This window comes from Leptodactylus fuscus, chromosome 4 (assembly GCF_031893055.1).
Source record: "Leptodactylus fuscus isolate aLepFus1 chromosome 4, aLepFus1.hap2, whole genome shotgun sequence".
Lineage (NCBI taxonomy): Eukaryota > Metazoa > Chordata > Amphibia > Anura > Leptodactylidae > Leptodactylus > Leptodactylus fuscus.
The window spans coordinates 2344677-2351892 of record NC_134268.1 but is presented as its reverse complement, the minus strand read 5'-3'; positions in this window follow the sequence as shown (position 1 = coordinate 2351892).

The following is a 7216-nucleotide window of genomic DNA, read 5'->3' as shown; positions in this document are numbered from 1 at the left end:
GAAAAACTGAGGACTGTGCGGTTAAGATGACAATGTGAGGACCGCGCAGTGTATAGGACAGTGGAGCTGACAAACTGAGGACTGTGTGGTGCAGATGACAATGTAAGGACAGCGCAATGTATAGGACAGTGGAGCTGACAAACTGAGGACTGGGCAGTGCAGATGACAATGTGAGGACCGTGCAGTGTATAGGACAGTGTAGCTGACAAACTGAGGACTGTGTGGTGCAGATGACAATGTGAGGACAGCGCAGTGTATAGGACAGTGGATCTGACAAACTGAGGACTGTGCAGTGCAGATGACAATGTGAGGACCATGCAGTGTATAGGACAGTGGAGCTGACAGACTGAGGACTGTGCAGTGCAGATGACAATGTGAGGACCGTGCAGTGTATAGGACAGTGAAGCTGACAAACTGAGGACTGTGCAGTGGAGATGACAATATGAGGACGGTGCAGTTTATAGGACAGTGGAGCTCAAAAACTGAGGACTGTGCAGTGCAGATGACAATGTGAAGACCGTGCAGTGTATAGGACAGTGGAGCTGAAAAACTGAGGACTGGGCAGTGCAGATGACAATGTGAGGACCGTGCAGTGTATAGGACAGTGGAGCTGACAAACAGAGGACTGTGCAGTGCAGATGACAATGTGAGGACCGTGCAGTGTATAGGACAGTGGAGCTGACAAACTGAGGACTGTGGAGTGCAGATGACAATGTGAGGACCGTGCAGTGTATAGGACAGTGGAGCTGACGAACTGAGGACTGTGCAGTGCAGATGACAATGTGAAGACCGTGCAGTGTATAGTACAGTGTAGCTGAAAAACTGAGGACTGTGCGGTTAAGATGACAATGTGAGGACCGCGCAGTGTATAGGACAGTGGAGCTGACAAACTGAGGACTGTGTGGTGCAGATGACAATGTAAGGACAGCGCAATGTATAGGACAGTGGAGCTGACAAACTGAGGACTGGGCAGTGCAGATGACAATGTGAGGACCGTGCAGTGTATAGGACAGTGTAGCTGACAAACTGAGGACTGTGTGGTGCAGATGACAATGTGAGGACAGCGCAGTGTATAGGACAGTGGATCTGACAAACTGAGGACTGTGCAGTGCAGATGACAATGTGAGGACCATGCAGTGTATAGGACAGTGGAGCTGACAGACTGAGGACTGTGCAGTGCAGATGACAATGTGAGGACCATGCAGTGTATAGGACAGTGGAGCTTACAAACTGAGGACTGTGCAGTGCAGATGACAATGTGAGGACCGTGCAGTGTATAGGACAGTGGAGCTGACAGACTTAGGACTGTGCAGTGCAGATGACAATGTGAGGACCATGCAGTGTATAGGACAGTGGAGCTTACAAACTGAGGACTGTGCAGTGCAGATGACAATGTGAGGACAGCGCAGTGTATAGGACAGTGGAGCTGACAAACTGAGGACTGTGCAGTGCAGATGACAATGTGAGGACCGTGCAGTGTATAGGACAGTGGAGCTGACAAACTGAGGACTGTGCAGTGCAAATGACAATGTGAGGACAGCGCAGTGTATAGGACAGTGGAGCTGACAAACTGAGGACTGTGCAGTGCAGATGACAATGTGAGGACCGTGCAGTGTATAGGACAGTGGAGCTGACAAACTGAGGACTGTGGAGTGCAGATGACAATGTGAGGACCGTGCAGTGTATAGGACAGTGGAGCTGACAAACTGAGGACTGTGCAGTGCAGATGACAATGTGAAGACCGTGCAGTGTATAGTACAGTGTAGCTGAAAAACTGAGGACTGTGCGGTTAAGATGACAATGTGAGGACCGCGCAGTGTATAGGACAGTGGAGCTGACAAACTGAGGACTGTGTGGTGCAGATGACAATGTAAGGACAGCGCAATGTATAGGACAGTGGAGCTGACAAACTGAGGACTGGGCAGTGCAGATGACAATGTGAGGACCGTGCAGTGTATAGGACAGTGGAGCTGACAAACAGAGGACTGTGCAGTGCAGATGACAATGTGAGGACCGTGCAGTGTATAGGACAGTGGAACTGACAAACAGAGGACTGTGCAGTGCAGATGACAATGTGAGGACCGTGCAGTGTATAGGACAGTGGAGCTGACAAACTGAGGACTGTGCAGTGCAGATGACAATGTGAGGAACATGCAGTGTATAGGACAGTGGAGCTGACAAACTGAGGACTGTGCAGTGCAGATGACAATGTGAGGACAGCGCAGTGTATAGGACAGTGGAGCTGACAAACTGAGGACTGTGCAGTGCAGATGACAATGTGAGGACCGTGCAGTGTATAGGACAGCGGAGCTGACAAACTGAGGACTGTGCAGTGCAGATGACAATGTGAGGACCGTGCAGTGTATAGGACAGTGGAGCTGACAAACTGAGGACTGTGCAGTGGAAATGACAAGGTGAGGACCGTGCAGTGTATAGGACAGTGGTGCTGACAAACTGAGGACTGTGCAGTGGAGATGACAATGTGAAGACCGTGCAGTGTATAGGACAGTGGAGCTGACAAACTGTGGACTGTGCAGTGGAGATGACAATGTGAGGACCGTGCAGTGTATAGGACAGTGGAGCTGACAAACTGTGGACTGTGCAGTGGAGATGACAATGTGAAGACCGTGCAGTGTATAGGACAGTGGTGCTGACAAACTGAGGACTGTGCAGTGCAGATGACAATGTGAGGACCGTGCAGTGTAAAGGACAGTGAAGCTGACAAACTGAGGACTGTGCAGTGGAGATGACAATATGAGGACGGTGCAGTGTATAGGACAGTGGAGCTCAAAAACTGAGGACTGTGCAGTGCAGATGACAATGTGAAGACCGTGCAGTGTATAGGACAGTGGAGCTGAAAAACTGAGGACTGGGCAGTGCAGATGACAATGTGAGGACCGTGCAGTGTATAGGACAGTGGAGCTGACAAACAGAGGACTGTGCAGTGCAGATGACAATGTGAGGACCGTGCAGTGTATAGGACAGTGGAGCTGACAAACAGTGGACTGTGCAGTGCAGATGACAATGTGAGGACCGTGCAGAGTATAGGACAGTGGAGCTGACAAACTGAGGACTGTGCAGTGCAGATGACAATGTGAGGACAGTGCAGTGTATAGGACAGTGGAGCTTGCAAACTGAGGACTGTGCGGTGAAGATGACAATGTGAGGACCGCGCAGTGTATAGGACAGTGGAGCTGACAAACTGAGGACTGTGCGGTGCAGATGACAATGTGAGGACAGCGCAGTGTATAGGACAGTGGAGCTGACAAACTGAGGACTGTGCGGTGCAGATGACAATGTGAGGACTGCGCAGTGTATAGGACAGTGGAGCTGACAAACTGAGGACTGTGCGGTGCAGATGACAATGTGAGGACAGCGCAGTGTATAGGACAGTGGAGCTGACAAACTGAGGACTGTGTGGTGCAGGTGACAATGTGAGGACAGCGCAGTGTATAGGACAGTGGAGCTGACAAACTGAGGACTGTGCAGTGCAGATGACAATGTGAGGACCATGCAGTGTATAGGATAGTGGAGCTGACAGACTGAGGACTGTGCAGTGCAGATGACAATGTGAGGACCGTGCAGTGTATAGGACAGTGGAGCTGACAAACTGAGGACTGTGCAGTGCAGATGACAATGTGAGGACCGTGCAGTGTATAGGACAGTGGAGCTGACAAACTGAGGACTGTGCAGTGGAGATGAAAATGTGAGGACCGTGCAGTGTATAGGACAGTGGAGCTGACAAACTGAGGACTGTGCAGTGGAGATGACAATGTTAAGACCGTGCAGTGTATAGGACAGTGGAGCTGACAAACTGAGGACTGTGCAGTGGAGATGACAATGTGAGGACCGTGCAGTGTATAGGACAGTGGAGCTGAAAAACTGAGGACTGTGGAGTGCAGATGACAATGTGAAGACCGTGCAGTGTATAGGACAGTGGAGCTGACAAACAGAGGACTGTGCAGTGCAGATGACAATGTGAGGACCGTGCAGTGTATAGGACAGTGGAGCTGACAAACTGAGGACTGTGCAGTGCAGATGACAATGTGAGGACCGTGCAGTGTATAGGACAGTGGAGCTGACAAACTGAGGACTGTGCAGTGCAGATGACAATGTGAGGACAGCGCAGTGTATAGGACAGTGGAGCTGACAACCTGAGGACTGTGCGGTGAAGATGACAATGTGAGGACCACGCAGTGTATAGGACAGTGGAGCTGACAAACTGAGAACTGTGCAGTGTAGATGACAATGTGAGGATCGTGCAGTGTATAGGACAGTGGAGCTGACAAACTGAGGACTGTGCAGTGGAGATGACAATGTGAGTACCGTGCAGTGTATAGGACAGTGGAGCTGAAAAACTGAGGACTGTGCAGTGGAGATGACAATGTGAAGACCGTGCAGTGTATAGGACAGTGGAGCTTAAAAACTGAGGACTGTGCAGTGCAGATGACAATGTCAAGACCGTGCATTGTATAGGACAGTGGAGCTGAAAAACTGAGGACTGTGCAGTGCAGATGACAATGTGAGGACCGTGCAGTGTATAGGACAGTGGAGCTGACAAACTGAGGACTGTGCAGTGCAGATGACAATGTGAGGACCGTGCAGTGTATAGAACAGTGGAGCTGACAAACTGAGAACCGTGCAGTGTATAGGACAGTGAAGCTAACAAACTGAGGACTGTGCAATGCAGATGACAATCTGAGGACCATGCAGTGTATAAGACAGTGGAGCTGAAAAACTGAGGACTGTGCAGTGCAGATGACAATGTGAAGACCGTGCAGTGTACAGGACAGTGGAGCTGACAGATTGAGGACTGTGCAGTGCAGATGAGAATGTGAGGACCGTGCAGTGTATAGGATAGTGGAGCTGACAAACTGAGGACTGTGCAGTGCAGATGACAATGTGAGGACAGTGCAGTGTATAGGACAGTGGAGCTGACAAACTGAGGACTGTGCAGTGCAGATGACAATGTGAGGACCGTCTAGTGTATAGGACAGTGGAGCTGACAATCTAAGGACTGTGCAGTGCAGATGACAATGTGAGGACCGTGCAGTGTATAGGACAGTGGAGCTGACAAACTGAGGACTGTGCAGTGCAGATGACAATGTGAGGACAGCGCAGTGTATAGGACAGTGGAGCTGACAAACTGAGGACTGTGCAGTGCAGATGACAATGTGAGGACAGCGCAGTGTATAGAACAGTGGAGCTGACAAACTGAGAACTGTGCAGTGCAGATGACAATGTGAGGACTGTGCAGTGTATAGGACAGTGGAGCTGACAAACTGAGAACTGTGCAGTGCAGATGACAATGTGAGGACTGTGCAGTGTATAGGACAGTGGAGCTGACAGACTGAGGACTGTGCAGTGCAGATGACAATGTGAGGACCGTGCAGTGTATAGGACAGTGGAGCTGACAGACTGAGGACTGTGCAGTGCAGATGACAATGTGAGGACTGTGCAGTGTATAGGACAGTGGAGCTAACAAACTGAGGACTGTGCAGTGCAGATGAGAATGTGAGGACAGCGCAGTGTATAGGACAGTGGAGCTGACAAACTGAGGACTGTGCAGTGCAGATGACAATGTGAGGACAGCGCAGTGTATAGAACAGTGCAAATGACAATGTTGGCCAGAAATCAGAAACAAGAGCAATTTTGTTTTACAGATTTTAATAGTGCTATTTATTGCAGTTACTATAACATTTGTTCTCGGTCCCAGACCAGATACTGGATGAAGAGTCAGAAGGCAGCGATTTAGTGGCAGTAGACCTGCGCCCAATGATGATGGATCCTCCCATGATAAGTACTGTTTCTGCATTTAGTCAGTCACACACCCATCCCTTCTGTCCAGGAATCTCACACCATAGTACAGTATCATTTACTGAGTCCCTGGTATAAAGAGTGCAGCTGGAGGTCACTGACTGCACCTCTGGTATAAATAGTGCACTCCGCTAGGCTGGAGATCACTGACTGCGCCCCTGTATAAATAGTGCAGCTGGAGGTCATTGACTGTGCCCCTCGTATAGAGAGTGCACTCCGCTAGGTTGGAGGGGACAATGTGTGAGTCCATTTATTGCCAGAAGACAGAGGCGCTGTCAGAGACTAGCTGTTACTATTACATGGTAATAACATTGTCACTACTATAGGGCATTCTGGCTGTCACTCTGATTTGGCTGTCAGTTCTCTGGCTGTCATCACTGTAGCTCCACCATGATGGGGTTCTCTGGCTATCATTACTGTAGCTCCACCATGATGGGGGTTCTCTGGCTGTCATCACTGTAGCTCCACCATTATGGGAGTTCTCTGGCTATCATTACTGTAGCTCCACCATGATGGGAGTTCTCTGGCTGTCATTACTGTAGCGCCACCATGATGGGGTTCTCTGGCTGTCATCACTGTAGCTCCACCATGATGGGGGTTCTCTGGCTGTCATCACTGTAGCTCCACCATGATGGGGGTTCTCTGGCTGTCATCACTGTAGCTCCACCATGATGGGGGTTCTCTGGCTGTCATCACTGTAGCTCCACCATGATGGGAGTTCTCTGGCTGTCATTACTGTAGCGCCACCATGATGGGGTTCTCTGGCTATCATTACTGTAGCTCCACCATGATGGGGGTTCTCTGGCTGTCATCACTGTAGCTCCACCATGATGGGGGTTCTCTGGCTGTCATCACTGTAGCTCCACCATGATGGGGGTTCTCTGGCTGTCATCACTGTAGCTCCACCATGATGGGGGTTCTCTGGCTGTCATCACTGTAGCTCCACCATTATGGGGGTTCTCTGGCTATCATTACTGTAGCTCCACCATGATGGGAGTTCTCTGGCTGTCATTACTGTAGCGCCACCATGATGGGGGTTCTCTGGCTGTCATCACTGTAGCTCCACCATGATGGGGGTTCTCTGGCTGTCATCACTGTAGCTCCACCATGATGGGGTTCTCTGGCTGTCATCACTGTAGCGCCACCATGATGGGGGTTCTCTGGCGGCTTTGTTATGAGGGCTCTGACATGGAAGCTCCCTGGCCATTCCTGTTATGGGACCTTTATCTATTTATGGGCTGCCTAACACTATGCGGGTTCTTCTCTTGGGGCTTTAGCTGGCTATGAGTCCTCTTATGGGGACACTTTATCTGGCACTATTATGGGAGACTGACCAGTATATAGAAGGTGGGCTGTGTGTTCTTAGCTGTATACACTCATAGTTATCATCATCACATAA